Source organism: Aedes albopictus, chromosome 1 (assembly GCF_035046485.1).
Source record: "Aedes albopictus strain Foshan chromosome 1, AalbF5, whole genome shotgun sequence".
NCBI lineage: Eukaryota > Metazoa > Arthropoda > Insecta > Diptera > Culicidae > Aedes > Aedes albopictus.
In genome coordinates, this window is record NC_085136.1 from 197,752,215 (window position 1) to 197,769,301 (window position 17,087).

Genomic DNA, 17,087 nt, shown 5'->3' on the forward strand with positions numbered 1-17,087 from the left:
TTTGGGGGTTAAACCCCCCTCCCTAACCGATATTCCATACACTAGGCGCCCCTCCGCTTTTTGCTGAAATCAGGAAAAAAACCCCTCCCTTGGCGCCATTTCTGTGCACGGACCTGACTGACACACACCGAGTTTCACTGGCGGACAGATTTCACGTTCGAGTTGAAAATTCGGATACCTACAGGGGGTGGCCAAAATGTTTGGGATAGGCAACATTTTTTTCTCCCACAAAAAAAATTAACATGCTGTAACTTTTCATAGAGTGCATAAAAAAAATCTCAAATTTTGACTGTTTATCAACCTATTATATGTGCATCATTAGTACAAAATTGGACTCGATTGAATAATTTTTCACGAAGTTAGAACCGTTCAGGTAAAACACTATTTTTTAGACAACTCATTTTTGAGCTGTCATATCTCGGAAACCAGTGAATCGAATTGAATGATTTTTTAACGTTTATCAACAATATATTGATACTTAATACAACCTTATAAAATGTAATATTTTCTCACGGTGAATTAGGTTATACCGGGTTGAATTTTTTACCCATATAGAGAAAAATAAGTCAATTTCACAATACCACACAAAAAATACTAAATGTGTTCTTCCTTTAATCTAAATAGGCTCTAATATATCTGATTAAAGATAACTTGAGAACAGAAGTGAAAAACCTTTGGACATCAACACTAAAATTTATTGACATTGACTTAAAAAAATTAATTTTTTTCGAGAAAAATCCAAAAAGTGCCAATCCATGATAACTTTTTCCAACGTTCAAAAAGTATCTTTGTTTTAATAGTTTGAGAAGCATTTATATATTGTTAGTGTACTTACAAAATTTCATTCAATTCGGTTCACTGGTTTCCGAGATATGACAGCTCAAAAATGAGTTGTCTAAAAAATAGTGTTTTGCCCGAACGGTTCTAACTTTGCGAAAGATTAATCAATTGAGCCCAAATTTGTACCAATGATGCACATATAATAGGTTGACAAACAGTCAAAATTTGAGATTTTTTGATGCACTTTATGAAAAGTTATAGCATGTTGAACTTTTTTGTGAGAGAGAAAAAAGTTGCCTATCCCAAACATTTTGGCCATCCCCTGTACGTCCACTTCTCCGGTTGTTTTTCCATACATTTCATAAACTCGCAGAGGCCTCACCTTCTTGATCCGTGCACCCACGTCGAACTTGGTGCCACCATTGGCCGCCATTTGGCTACCAAGATATTGGAAGCTTTCAGCATTCTCTACTGCTTGCCCAGCTACCGTGAATTTGGAAGAGTTGACCGTGTTTACATCCAACGATATGGTTTTGTGGACGTTGATGGTAAGATCTGCCGCTGAGAAGCGATCGGCAAGATCATCGAGCTTGCTCTGCATATCAGAGCATCGTTGAGCTAAGAGAGCAACGTCAGCAGCCAGTTCAAAGTCATTCAAATTCTCCATGGTAATGGGCTGCCCACAACAACCCACAATTTGATTCACGATCAATTGCACCTACCTGGATCTCGTCGATTACGATGAAGAACAGAAGCGGTGATAGCTGGTGTTAGTACATACACATCCTTGCTTTACTCCAGTGACTTTTGAAGTGCAGAGCTATGTTTGACACTGAAGCTTGTCAACCTACCTTTTTGTAGCTCATACTCATAATCACACCCTTTATAAGCCACGAGCCTAAGATTATTTCGAAGTTTCATACTGTGAAGACTGCTCCAATACTCCACAGGCCTTCCCAACTAACAATTGTAAGTCACAAACAAGCAAGCTTGCTGGATTGTTACTCGCTAATGGTAATGATAGCTAAACTAAAATTATGCTCTAAAAATTACTGTTTAAGTGAGTTTTTAATTGAAAAATTAGTTTGACTTTTCTCATCCGTCTTCTTCTTCTTCTTTCTGGCTCTACGTCCGCACTGGGACTTGGCCTGCCTCGCTTCAACTTAGTGTTCTTTGCGTACTTCCACAGTTATTAATTGAAGGGCTTTCTTTGCCTGCCATTGCATGAATTTGTATATTGTGAGGCAAGCACAATGATACTCTATGCCCAGGGAGTTGAGTAAATTTTCCCGACCGGAACGGAACGGAACGGAACCCGCCGTCTCCGGATTGGCGATCCATAGCCTTAACCACTAGGCTAACTGGTGACCCCCGTATCAACAATGATAAATTAAAACACTTGTTAGAATTTACTGTATTGTGGCACACCAGGCTTTTTCTGGGCCTCAGAGTTGGCTCCAAAGAGGAGGCTACGGATCGACTTCCCTTAAAAAAAGACCAAGGTAGAGCAATTCATTTTAAAGATGGTGGAAAACAGGGCTTAACTGGCAAAAATGAATGGGTAACAGTTCATGTTATATAGGCTTCATATTTACTTTTTCCTTTTAATTTTAATTTTCCTTTTCAACTGAAAAGGAAAATAAAATTAAAAAAATAAAAAAATTCCTTTTCAACTGATGGGAATCCCATATAACATGGGACAACTATGCGTAGAATGGAAATACACACCTTGTCTTTTCGCTAAGCTGGTGCCTACCACTCGGAGTCGCGTCGCTTGGGCACCTACCGGCGCGTTTTTTTCGTCGGCGGGACGGTCAACTCAGCACAATGACGTGCCCACCGGGCCACACTGCATCAGATCACCGGTATTCCACTCACTTCACTCGTCTTCTGATGGGTTTCAGGAGGAGGACTTCAACTTCGGGCTTTCCTTTTTGACCGGGCTGTCGAAAAACGTGGCTCTCCGGCGCACAGTGGTCCAGATTTGAAAATACCTGGCAAAAATGCCAAATCATAGTACATAGTCTGCTACTTTTAGCCTATATGAATGTATAGGAACATGATTTAGCGCTCAATTTCATTTTAAAGGCATTTTCATTTTTTGTCGATTTCTTCGAACAAAATCCGAACAATTGATGTTTTTCGTACAATTTTACTATACATGTATCATCATGGCTAGAGGTTCCATTTCCCGACCAATGTGCTTGTCCCGGGATTTAGGATAAAATTTGTTGTTTGTCCCGGGAAATCCCGGGATCCCGGGAAAATTGTTAATATGCTTAAAAACGCAATATTGTGGTTAGGAATATGTTTTATTAACAGTTCTTATCAATTTGGATTCGTTCTCTTAAGATACGGCATCAAGTAGTAAATGTTAATAATGATTTGATCGGTTCGCTTTTTAGAACAGATATCCGGAGTTCGAACAGATGCGCTCGCTACTAGTTGACGTCGGTTAAATTGGGTTGTTTAGTGAATAAAATATTGCTATTTACTATAGCCTAATCGAAAGATATCATTTTTCTAAGTATAACGCGACTTTATTGCATTCAAATTCCTTTGGTTAAATAAAGAAAACTGTTTTATTTTTCGTGGATAAAATGACAGTTCGCCCCGAACAAAAAATTTTCCACATATAAACTTTAAATGCATTTTAAAAATAGTTCCCGACCACCAAAAATTATTAAACTCAGGATTTCGACTAATTTTAGAACGGAGACTCCGATTATGAAATAATCTGGTTACCCCTAAAGAACCCAATTGTCGGTTTAATTGACCATGTAGCTCAAAAAGTGACAGCTCTTTCGCAATAACTTTTAAAAAATCAATCATTGCCTAATCAGTCTAGGACGGGTTGGCATAGGGTAATTGTTCCCATCGTTGCGGTAGTACCTATTGTTGCGGTAATGGCAATTGAGCACTTTTTCGACTGAAATGTTACCAAAAGGTATTTTTAATAGATGTATGGTGCTTAAATTATGAGATTGCACCATTTGTTTGCTTAAGATTTGCCCAAAAACCTATTTTAAAAAAATATTTTCATAAATGTGTTTGCTGCTGTGTTCCTATTGTTGCGGTAGTGTTCCTAATGTTGCGGTATCCCATATGATTTCAATGGGATACCGCAACAATAGGAACAAAATACCGCAACATTAGGAACACATACCGCAACATTAGGAACACAATGATCTTTCAGATAAAAACGAATAAAATGCTCATAACAACATCAAAGTGGCAATATTTCGTTATTTTCCCGTAGATTAAGGATGGATTTTATTATTTTCAATTCAATCCATGTAAAAAGTTTGCTTGGGGCGATACAATTGTGGTTTAAACATGAACCCAGCGCTTAACTTGCACTTGCGTTGACAACGGAAGACCTTGAGGTAATTTCAGCGCTGTTATTATTTCTTTTTGTCGCCGTTCGTTGATTTTCTTCGTGATTGCGTCGAAGAGGTCGTTTCCAACTTTGGAGTTACTTTTCTTAAGCTTCGAATACAAGAAACTCAAGCTGTCTTCCGCAGACAATAATGGAGCATCTCGTCTTCCCAATGCTTCCTAAGCGAGTCTGATTGGCTGAAGAACTTCCTGAAGGATTATTGCAACCTTGAAATCACTGTCCAACATAAGATCTGAAAGGCCTATTTCGGAAGTGTCTCTTTGATGCAATCAAAACAGCGAATGAAGTGCCCAGCATCGTCTCAGTCGAACTCCAACGAATTTCGACGTCCACACACAGTTGAAGTGGTTTATGTAACATTTTAGTGATTTTTCCTTGAAGGCAATTTTCGAAAAAAAAATCACGATTCTTCGAATACGCTTTAAAGACTTTCCGAATCCAAATCAAAGCGAAAAAAAATATGTAGGAAATGTGTGCCGGGAATCCCGGGATTTTCGAGACGGTGAAAAATGTTATCCCGGGATTCGGGAAATCCAGATTTTTTTGTCCTGGGATATCCCGGGTTGGAACCTCTAATCATGGCACTATTGTTTTGGTAGCTCTTGGCAGTTGCATTTTTCTTTAACCGATTATACATAAATAAACGAGTATTTGAACGGAATCACTCCGCGGGGAGTAGCGGGGAGCGATTTGTAAGACTTTTTTAAGTCGACCTGTAAGAATTTCTCGTACTAATGTCAATTTTGAAGCCAAAAGTGTTATTTTGATCACTTGCTCCATTGTAGATGTCTGATATACACAAGAACTTACAAATAAACTTTTGAAAGCAATTGTATTACTTTTATCAATAGGCTTTTGTAGTGGTTGAACTTGTTTGTGTTCTTTATCAACAATTCAGCACTTTTTCGATCAGCAGCTATTGACTGCTGTAACAAGATACAAAATCAATATTTCCATTTTTTTTTTAATGCCAGTAAGTGCTCCTGGTATTACGGATGAATGCTCAATATACTGTATCCCATATAAGACATGTTCAAAAATTGAGTTTTTGCCAGCTTTTCTCAAAATTGAACCTCTGTGCGGCGGCAGCCACTCTATGCAACGATCATCGGCGGTTTTGTAACTTCGGCGTCGGGTCGGCATCGATTGATTCCGTTCTTTTTGTTTTCATGCGTGCTCTCTTCTAACAAAAAAAAACACAAAAATAAGAAACAATACAAACAGCGCTTTAATCCTTTGTTTTTCGTAGGATGAAAATGAGAACCACATGCTTAATAAGGGAACCAATACCCTACAACACTGCGCTTTGCAACTTCTCCAAATTTGTGTGAAAATATTTCAAATATTATTCAATATTATGCATAACTAATTCGTCATAGTGGTGCCTGTTAAATGAGTGTTAGTTGGGTTGTTATCGGTACTAATGTTATGTAATATGATTTCAAAAATATTTTTTGTTACACGAGTCATAAACCTGTTGGGGATATGTGCAGCAATAACAACAGGTTAAGGGCCCAGCGACAGAGTTTTGTAGTGATTTGTGGAACAGGATGGATTTTTCGAAGCTGGGAATTGAGCGATTGTCGTACGACAACTACGAAACCTGGACGATTCGGGCTCGTCAGGTGCTGACACGGGAGGATTTGTGAATTTGTTTGCGCTGGTGCCCCATCAGAGAAAGATCGGACTAAAGAATGGATGGCAAAGGATGAATTGGCGCTTCAAACAGTTGGTTTCCTGGTGGAGGACGCACAGTTGCATCACCAAGGATGTCACTACTGCATGGTAGGCGTGGATGCTGCTCAAAGAATTTTTCGTGAAAGATTCTTCAGTTGGGAAAGTTGCGCTGGTCAAAAAGCTATCTAAACTGGAGCTGTCAGAAGACGGTGATATACATACATACATACATTTATTTGTTCAACATCATTAAGACAAGACATAATCAACAATAGTACGCCACAATACTCGGTTTGTGGCTGCCGCTCTCCATCCTCGGTCGCGCCCAATGCTCGCCAAGTCACGCTCCACCTGGTCCGCCCATCGTGCTCTCTGCGCTCCACGCCTTCTTGTGCCAACCGGATCTGTTGCAAACACCAGCTTTGCAGGGTTGTTGTCCGGCATTCTTGCAACATGCCCTGCCCACCGTATCCTTCCGGCTTTGGCCACCTTCTGGATGCTGGGTTCGCCGTAAAGTGCAGCGAGCTCGTGGTTCATTCTTCTCCGCCACACACCGTTCTCCTGCACACCGCCGAAGATCGTTCTTAGCACGCGTCGCTCGAAAACTCCGAGTGCTTGTAGGTCCTCCTCGAGCATGATCCATGTCTCGTGCCCGTAGAGGATCACCGGTCTTATTAGCGTTTTGTACATGGTGCATTTGGTGCGTGGGTGAATCTTTTTCGACCGCAGTTTCTTCTGGAGCCCGTAGTAGGCCCGACTTCCGCTGATGATGCGCCTCCGAATTTCACGGCTCACGTTGTTGTCAGCCGTCAGTAAGGATCCGAGGTAGACGAATTCCTCCACCACCTCGAAAGTATCCCCGTCTATCGTAACATTACTACCCAGACGGATCCGGTCGTTTTCGGTTCCGCCTACCAGCATGTACTTTGTTTTTGAAGCATTCACCACCAGTCCGACCTTTGCTGCTTCGCGTTTCAGGCGGGTGTACAGTTCTGCCACCGTTCCAAATGTTCTAGCGATAATGTCCATGTCGTCCGCAAAGCACACAAATTGACCGGATTTTGTGAAAATCGTTCCCCGGCTGTTGAGCCCGGCTCGTCGCATCACACCTTCCAGCGCGATGTTGAAGAGTAGACATGAGAGTCCGTCACCTTGTCGCAGTCCCCGGCGAGATACGAATGAACTGGATAGTTCACCCGAAACCCTTACGCAGTTTTGCACACCGTCCATCGTTGCTTTAATCAGTCTAGTCAGCTTCCCAGGAAAGCCGTTTTTGTCCATGATTCTCCATAGCTCTGCGCGGTCGATACTATCGTATGCCGCTTTGAAGTCGATGAACAGGTGGTGCGTTGGGACCTGGTATTCACGGCATTTCTGGAGGATTTGCCGTACGGTAAAGATCTGGTCCGTTGTCGACCGGCCGTCGATGAAGCCGGCTTGATAACTTCCCACGAACTCATTTGTTTTAGGTGACAGACGACGGAAGATGATCTGGGATAGCACTTTGTAGGCAGCATTCAAAATAGTGATCGCCCTGAAGTTCTCACATTCCAAATGGTCGCCTTTCTTGTGAATGGGGCAGATTACCCCTTCCTTCCACTCCTCCGGTAGCTGTTCGGTTTCCCAGATCCTGACTATCAGCCGATGCAGACAGGTGGCCAACTTTTCTGGGCCCATCTTGATGAGTTTAGCTGCGATACCATCCTTACCAGCTGCTTTGTTGGTTTTGAGCTGGTGAATGGCATCCTTAACTTCCCTCAGCGTGGGAGTTGGTTCATTTCCGTCCTCCGCTGCACTGGCGTCGTCGTTCCTTCCGTTGCCGTGGGCTCCCGTGCCTACGTTCTCCACGCCGTTCAGGTGCTGATCGAAGTGCTGCTTCCACCTTTCGATCACCTCACGTCCGTCCGTCAAGAGGCCTCCGTCTTTATCCCTGCATATTTCGGCTCGCGGCACGAAGCCGTTGCGGGATGCGTTGAGCTTCTGATAGAACTTCCGTGTTTCTTGGGAACGGCACAGCAGTTCCATTTCTTCACACTCCGCTTCTTCCAGGCGGCGCTTTTTCTCCCGAAAGAGGCGGGTCTGCTGTTTCCGCTTCTGTTTGTAACGTTCCACGTTCTGTCGAGTCCCTTGCTGCAGCATTACCGCCCTCGCTGCGTTCTTCTCCTCCAAAACCGTTCTGCACTCTTCGTCGAACCATTCGTTCCGTCGATTCCGTTCCACGTACCCGATGCTGCTCTCGGCTGCGTCGTTGATGGCTGCTTTCACTGTACTCCAGCAGTCCTCTAGAGGGGCCTCATCGAGCTCGCCCTCGTCTGGCAACGCGGCTTCGAGATTCTGCGCGTATGCTGAGGCGACATCCGGTTGCTTCAGTCGCTCTAGGTTGTACCGTGGCGGTCGCCGGTACCGTACATTGTTGATGACGGAGAGTTTTGGGCGCAGTTTGACCATCACCAGATAGTGGTCGGAGTCGATGTTGGCGCCACGATAGGTCCTGACGTCGATAATGTCGGAGAAGTGCCGTCCGTCAATCAGAACGTGGTCGATTTGGGATTCCGTCTGCTGTGGTGATCTCCAGGTGTAACGATAAGGGAGGCTGTGTTGGAAAAAGGTGCTACGTATGGCCATATTTTTGGAGGCGGCGAAATCAATGAGTCGTAGGCCGTTTTCGTTCGTCTGCTGGTGGGCGCTGAACTTACCAATCGTCGGTCTGAATTCCTCCTCCTGGCCTACCTGAGCGTTCAAATCACCTATGATGATCTTGACGTCGTGGCTTGGGCAGCGATCGTACTCGCGTTCGAGCTGCGCGTAAAATGCGTCCTTGTCATCATCAGTACTTCCGGAGTGTGGGCTGTGCACGTTTATTATGCTGAAGTTGAAGAATCGGCCTTTGATCCTCAACCTGCACATTCTTTCGTCGATCGGCCACCAACCGATCACGCGCCTCTGCATATCACCCATCACGATGAAAGCTGTTCCTAGCTCGCGTGTGTTGCCGCAGCTCTGGTAGATGGTATGATTACCTCTAAACGTTCGCACCATGGATCCTGTCCAACACACCTCCTGCAGCGCTACGATGCCGAACCCGCCGGTCCTTCAGTAGATCGGCGAGTATGCGGGTGCTCCCAATGAAGTTGAGAGATCGGCAGTTCCACGTACCGAGTTTCCAATCGCAAGTCCTTTCTGTTCGCTGGGGTCGTTGCCGTTGGTCTCGGTTCGTATTATTTTGTTGCTGATTTTCCGTTACAATGGTGTTTTACGGCTGGCTCGTAGGGCCTGACACCAACCCCCTACTTTCCGGAGGACCATAGTGCACAGTTGAGCTTAGAGTCCTTCCCTGGCACTCGGACGTAGATCAGCCGCCCCTAACATGGGGATCAGACGCTGTTGTGAGCCGCTCCTCCTGGAGAACAGACGCTCAGGTTTGCCGAAGCAAACCCCCCCTTCCCTGTCAGCCTACGACCAAAGTTCCCACCGGGGTTGGTTACCCGATCTTCCCTAAGGTTGCTCATAGTTTCCGGCCGGTACCGCGTGGAGGTAGGGATAGGAGTTGCTGGGCAGAGGCTAGTGGATCACAATGGGATCTGAATTGCGCAGCATACCCAGCCTTTACCGTGCCAAGACGGTGATATGCGGTGGTTGAATTTGATGCACTGTTTGAGAAAATGGAAAACGTCGGATGCAAAATGGACGAGGACATGAAGGCGGCATTCATCTTGGCAAGCTTGCCGTCGTACGAAAGTATCGTATCGTCGATTTAAGGGCGTTTGGATGTGTTCACCATGAACTTTGTAGAAACGAAGCTGTTAGAAGAGTTTGAACGACGCCAAGGAAGAGAAGAATTTTGAGACAGGAGTAAAGTCGTAGCTGCAAAGGTTATACAGAAGCAGGCAAGCGGATCGGAACATAGACGCGTGTGCTATGCTTGCGGTAGTTCCACGCATCTGATGCGTGACTGTGACGGTTTGAACAAAGTATGGAACGAGTCGTCAAAAGGTGCAATGAGGCCGAGGGTGCGTTCCGTGGTAGCGACTGAGGAGGAGTAGGAGGAGGAGGATGAGGAGGTGTGGTGTGGAAATGTGTGTTTTGCAGCATTCGAGGAGGACATCAGTGAAGGCTGGTTCCTAGATTCAGGAGCATCGAATCATATGACTAGTCGAGTTGATCTGCTGGACAATATTATGGAAATGGTGAAACGAAGTATCCTTCTGGCAAATGGAAAAAGGATGCAATGTAATACGAAAGGCTACTGTGTTAATAGATAATGGACAGAATGGTTCTGTAACTGTGTTATTGAAAAATGTAATTGTTGTCCCAGGCTTATCTCATCTCATCCCAGTTCTGGTAATTACTAGTCAAGGATTTACGGTTGTGTTCTAGACAAACAATTATTAACAATTATGAAGAATTGTAAAATTGTATTGGAAGGAAAGAAAGTTGGAAAACTTCATCGTTTGAATGTTTCAGATTGAAAAGATGCAGAATACAAATATTTAGAAATTTCCGTTCTTGAGGAGGAGTGTTGGGGATATGTACAGCAATAACGATAGCATTTAGCAGATCATAGTAGGCGAGGCGATGTACTGTGGAAATATCTTCTCTGTTGTCCGCGCATTTGAGGGATTTCACTCCTCAACTTATCCGAATAATCCAATCCCTATTTTCCATTACCACCTTCTATGATAAGGGGTCCGTGGTCTGGTAATTCATGGGAGCCGTGAAGGAAGACTGGGTAGTGGAGGTGAAGTAACCCGACACCAACACAACGCCTAAGAAACCTAACTAGCTGTCCCCATGCGTACCAGTCTTCGTAGGCGCCCTCGGCACGGGCTGCAGTCAGGAAAGGGTTTTGGCCTAACGCCTCGAAACTAAATGGGTAACCATTGCAAGGCACGTTAATACGCTACCGAGCTTCCGAACTTCTCTGTTGTCAAACGAGTGGCACCGTTTAGTAATAAAAAGTAAATTTTATTTCAGGAGGATGTTTCAAGGCATGATTATGCAGATTAATTTGATATCGATTAAAGAACGTCAGCAGCGAAAATACACTGAATACAGTGTGTAACACGATTATTGATGAATTCGCGATGAACAACATTCTCATAGTCCGAGCGTTAATGATTAATCATAAATTTAATTATGATTAATGATTAAGATTAATCAAAAATCATTAATCATAATCACAAAAATTTCTCATTTAATCATTTAATCACCAAAAATGATTAACTATATAAAATATATGATCCAATTTGAAATGTTTCAAATGTTGTTGTAAATACTATAATTTATGATTCTTTTTTTTCAAAAATCTCTTAGACAGAGTTGAAACTTCAAAAATATTTTCTACAACAAATATATTTTAATCACTTCCACTGTTTGTGATTGATTAATCATGATTTTTTATCAATGACCCTTTTTTAATCATTAATCATAATCAATAATCACAGATAAAACCAATTTAAATCATTAATCATAATCTTTAACCATCCTAAAAATCAAATTAATCAATAATCATAATCAATAATCACCGAAATTGGAATTTTAATCATCAATGATTAATCATGATTAAATTTTTTGTTAATCATGAACGCTCTGCTCATAGTCCCACCCTGATTAAGCCTCGATCCTAAGGCTTGAGAAGGATTGATGATTATCGTGGAGTTTCATAAGATCAGCTGCACCATTTCTCCGGTTGGCTCAGTAAGGGTGTAATACAGTGGAGAGCTCCCCAGTACTCCACAGGCTTTGTTTTTTGGTACAAATGTGATCTCATAAAATATGATTTCTTTATGTTATCTGATACATAAGTAATAAACCATTATGACAATGACCAGCAATCACTTGTGTCAATGTTAATTTGACCAGCATGACCTCCACCGAATAATGAAGCATGTTGTAATCGGTACAAGAGCAAGGAACATGTCTCCTTGCAGCTGTCGGATGCGATATATTATTGATACGAACAAGAAATTCCATTTTCCCCAGATGGGAATTGTGTTAATGTAAAATAACGCTCCTGTTGAGCCCAGGGCCTTCAGATGATACCCCTTACTCATCCGGTCCCCATTTACTTCAGTTGTTGCATATTGATTACTTGAGTTCATTTACGTTCGATTTGTATTCTTTTGTTTGTCTTATCGGATGTATCGAGAAAGTCGGATACTGCAGGACCATCTCGATATAGGGATAAGTAATAAAGTGCCTATATAAATATATGCATGGGAACTCCTAAGCTGTATGATGGCTTCAAAGAAATGACACAACGAGTTTCAGAATAAAACTGGAAATGTTTTGAATGGTGCTGGCAAAATATTTCTTATTTCATACTGGCTCGATAAAACTATAGGCTATTTAAATGCCAGCCAGGTCGTAGAAACTCGTTTATGTACAGTTATATTCTTATGTACAGTTATATTCTTTGCATTTGCACAGTTTATGTTGCTGAGTAAAGATTGGCCACCACAGAATGCATTGTTGACGAAGATTTCATTGAACAATATGTGCTATGGAATGTTTTAATCAAGGATACTGCTTTTGCATGTGGTCAACTTTAAATAACTTATTAGAAGGTTTTCCTTCGGATTTTCCTAATCCCCCGAAGAAACCACTTGCCAAATTTGATGGGCAAAATATTTTTCTGCCTGCACAGAAAGTTTATGCTGCTTCGCCTTTCACATACAATGTTTGATGGACCCACCGAGAAAAACATCCCTTATCAGGACGGAATCACCGAAATCTGTCTTGGAGTGAGTGCAAAGCCCACTTCCTCCAGTGAGTTGGTAGGTACAAGAAGAATGACGCAACTCAAATAGGGAGAAATGTTGCTTATTATGCTCCTCTAACAAACAAGATGATGAAGGTGCGATAGCAGTCAGTCACTGGAACTCGTAACACCGTCGTCGTCGGCTGAGGAAAAGCTCTTCCCCAACTTCGAAATGAAAAGGACAAGCACAAAAAACGCAAATCTCAAAATGTCAAAAGTTATCATCCGTTCCTCCTTTAGGATCAACAGACGCAACGTCGGTCCTATTCGTTAGGTCTGGAATGTCTTATACCTTTGTCGGTCAAAGTCGAACGGGGAAGTGAGCCTTTCCATTTACCTAACCTTGAAATGCTGTTGGAGGGTGTGAGTGAGGTATTTTGGTTGATCAAAATATTTTGATGCGAAACATTCATTTAAGATTAAACTGGAACAGTAATTGAAAATTTGAACGTTTGTAGCAGAAATATATGTGAGTTATACTGATCACTCAGTTCAGCTTTAAAATAATCTGGAAATCTCTAGAATGTTATATGCTTGGCTACCTTGGTGTGACCATTCATGAAATAATCCCTTCAAAGTTTTAATATGTTAAACCTCTAGCTGTGGCGTAGGTCATCGTTCATTAACCCGTTAACGCCCAAGGTGTCTCACAATTTAAATATTCAAATAAATTTGTTATCAAAGGTCAAGTTCCAATAAAATAAGCATGATTTGATGAAAAAAATGGAAGTCTATGGTGTAGTTCCAAAAAAATTCTTCATTGTAGGTCCTCAATATCTGATAATTTACTTGAGTTCTACTTCAGCACAACTTCTACGCTATCGTTATATTCTGATCCGTATAGATAAAATGCAGCTCTAAACAAGTGAGAGAGATGATAACCACTCAAAAAGAATAGAAAAAGGACTTATAAATTGGGACAGAAATATAACCCGATAAACGCCTAAAAGTATGCAATGCATGGTTCTTCGTAGTTTAAACTGCAGTGTTCAACATTTCTCATTTTTTTTAACAAATCAAATAAAGAGAGCTCACTATGTGTGGCATAAGCAATCGTTGAAATACTTTAGAAGTTAGATTTTACACAGATAATTATTTCTAATAAAGTAATTGAGTTTTTCCTTCAGCACTCCACAAACTCTCTTTACGTACTCACCATACGTAAACTTATCAGAAGTTTTTTTATATTTAAAAAAGAAAATCGTGTTAAGTGATGTTTCATTCAATTTGTCTCCTTTGACAGATACGTATTTCGACCTCAACTATATGGTCGTCTTCGGTGTCTCGTATTTACAGGTATTCTACTAACATGCCCAGGTTCATCATCATTCCATGTTTTGATATAAAATTTCAACCAGATATACTCTACACAGCTTCTCCACTTATGTTTGTACTACTCCATGATTGTTTATTCGTGAACAATATGTGAATTTTATGGTGTTATTCTGGGCACTATCAAAGTTACATCCAATGATGCAAATGATCACCTCACTAGTGCTCATCACAACTCATCAACTGTATATTTATCGCGTGTGATTGAACTGTGCACTGATCAGCGATGACCAGCAGCAAAGAGGTGGCAAAACGAACATGATGTAAATCACAAACGATTTTGCACACATCTGACTGGGCCGTCACACGCTCGCCCGAACAGCCGAACCATACCGAATAGGTTGGTTTGCGAAACTACGGCATGAACGCTCGACACGCACACAGAAGCAACATTCGCATGTACCGATACCATACTAATAAAGCTTCCAGCCAACGATGCTTCGCGATAAGCTGTCGAAAAGCATCGAAAGCGATGAAAAGAGATGCTTGGCTAGAACGCAACGGCTCAACGGCGAAAAGGAAGAGTCAACTATGCTGATTAGTGTTGAGTCCGTTCGTGTGCTACTCGTATGGGAGGTTGATTGAATAAAGCGAGGATGGGTGAAAACGTATTCGTTGTCGAAAGCAAATCGCATCATTTCGCGAATGTTTTCACCAAATAGCAAGCTTGGTTACATCGAAAAGATAATTTGAAATCTCCGAATGAATCCGGGAGGATATACAGAAGGGATTCTGAGAGTCATATCTGGTAGAGTTCTGAGGGAATCTCAACTGAAAGCTTGGTAGGAATCCCTGAAATAATCAGAGAAGAAATCCCGGGAGGAATTGTTGTATAAATCCCGAGCGAGGATCCCGGCTCATAGAAAGAATTCCATTAGGATTCTCTGAATATGTCTCGACTTCTGTCGAAAGTATACTAAAATGAATCTGTGAAGTAATTCCAGAACAAATCCGTGCAAGAATGCTGGGTAAAATTTCTGAAAGAATCCTTTCAGGATTTTCGAAAGCAATTCTGACACAAATCCCTGAAGTTATTCCTGAAGGAATCCCGTAAAGAATACCTGATGTATTCCTTAGAGAGATCACGACAGGAATGCCGGCCAGAAGCTGAGCAGACATTCCTGCAAGAACCATAAGAAGATGTCTCTATGATCTAGGGTTGCCTGAAAACAATCTCGGAAGAAATATATATATATTTTCATTTTTTTTTCGGGAGAGATCCCTTAAGAAAGAAGCAGGAACCATAAGAAGATGTCTCTATGATCTAGGGTTGCCTGAAAACAATCTCGGAAGAAATATATATATATTTTCATTTTTTTTTCGGGAGAGATCCCTTAAGAAATAACAGCAGGAATCATGGAAGGAATCTTTGAAGGAATTCCAGCACAAATCCCTGAAAGAATGCAGAAAAGAATAGCTAACAGAATCCTTTCAGGATTTTCCAAGACAACGCCTGCAAAAATCCCTGAAGAGAACTCCGGAGCAATCCATACAGCAATCTCGGAAGCAATATCTGAAGGAATCTCGGGAATAAACCTGAGAAGATTCTCGAAAGGAATGCCTGAAGAAATCCTGGAAAGAATTCCTGAAGGTATCTCAAAAAAGAACCTCAGCTCATCTAATCTCATCTCAATTCTTCACCCTATTCTCTAGCCTCTACGTTACTGTCTTCTTTGCCTTCTATCCCAACCCTCTATCCTACGCTCTATCATAACCAGGGTTGAACCATCTGCCCTACCCTCTAAACTATCCTCTACTATAACCACTGCCATATCCTTTACCGTACCCTCTAGTCTATATTGTGCTTAATCGTACCGTCTACCCTACTCTCTACCCTAACATTTTTCCTACCCTCAAACCTACTCTCTATTCTACCCTTCTGCCTACCGTCTACCCTACCCTCTACCCTAACCTTCTACTCCACTCCCTCTACTCTATCATTCACCCAAACCCTCTACCCGACCGTCTGCTCCACCTTTTATCCCAACCGCTACCCTACCATCTACCCTTTAGATACGCATATTGCATGGTATTATAGCTCAAACTACCATTCCGTGGCCACAAACTTGGGTATGGTCCGCCATCTTGGGTATCAAAATAGCGTCGGATATTCATTTTTGAGTTCTACTCATGAAGCCCGATCGATAGATACCCATATTGCATGGTTTCATAGCTCAAACTCTCTTTCTGTGGCCGCCATCTTGGATATGGGGCGCCATCTTGGATTTCTAAACAGAGTCAAATATCGTTTTTTGACTTCTACACGTGATGCCCGATCGATAGATACCCATATTGCATAGTATCAGAGCTAAAACTACCATTCCGTGGCCTCCATCTTGGATATGGTCCGCCATCTTGAATTTCAAAATGGCGTAAAATATCGATTTTTATTTCTACTCATCATGCCCGATCGATAGATACCCATATTGCATGGTGTCATAGCTCAAACTACCATTCTTTGGGCGCCATCTTGGATATGGTCCGCCATCTTGGATTTCAAAATAGCGTTAAATATCGATTTTTTACTTCTACTCATCATGCCCGATCGATCGATACCCATATTGCAAGGTATCATAGCTCAAACTACCATTCTGTGGCCGCCATCTTGGATATGGTCCGCCATCTTGGATATGGTCCGCCATCTTGGATTTCAAAACGGCGTAAAATATCAATTTTTGACTTCTACTCATCAAGCCCGATCGATAGATACCCATATTGCATGGTATTATAGATCAAACTGCCATTTCATGGCCGCCATATTGGATATGGTCCACCATCTTTGATTTCAAAATGGCGTCGGATATTCATTTTTGAGTTCTACTTGTGAAGCCCGATCGATAGATACCCATATTGCATAGTATCCGAAGCAGCATTGTCGTTAAAAAGCATATATTCTGGAGTTTTGACCGCCATTTTGGAACCTAAGCCGCCATCTTGAATTTAAATATCCTTGCTACCACCTCCACATCCTAAGGAATGTGTGATTAACAACTCTGCCGAAGAAATGAACTGTAAATTATTAACCATTGTCAAGATTCCCGAGAAAAAAATTGTTTTTTTTTTGCATTGAAAATTATGCTCACAGATCGTGACAATATGCATTCTTTGCAGCATCGTTTATGCCACCTAGTGAACCAG

The 17,087-nt window shown here is 42.0% G+C and overlaps 1 protein-coding gene across 3 annotated transcripts in view; it reads right to left on the reverse strand.

The window, feature by feature from the left end:
• Positions 1-17,087, reverse strand: part of LOC109423252 (hemicentin-2) — a 759,984-nt gene that overhangs the window by 577,654 nt on the left and 165,243 nt on the right. The window lies entirely within an intron of this gene.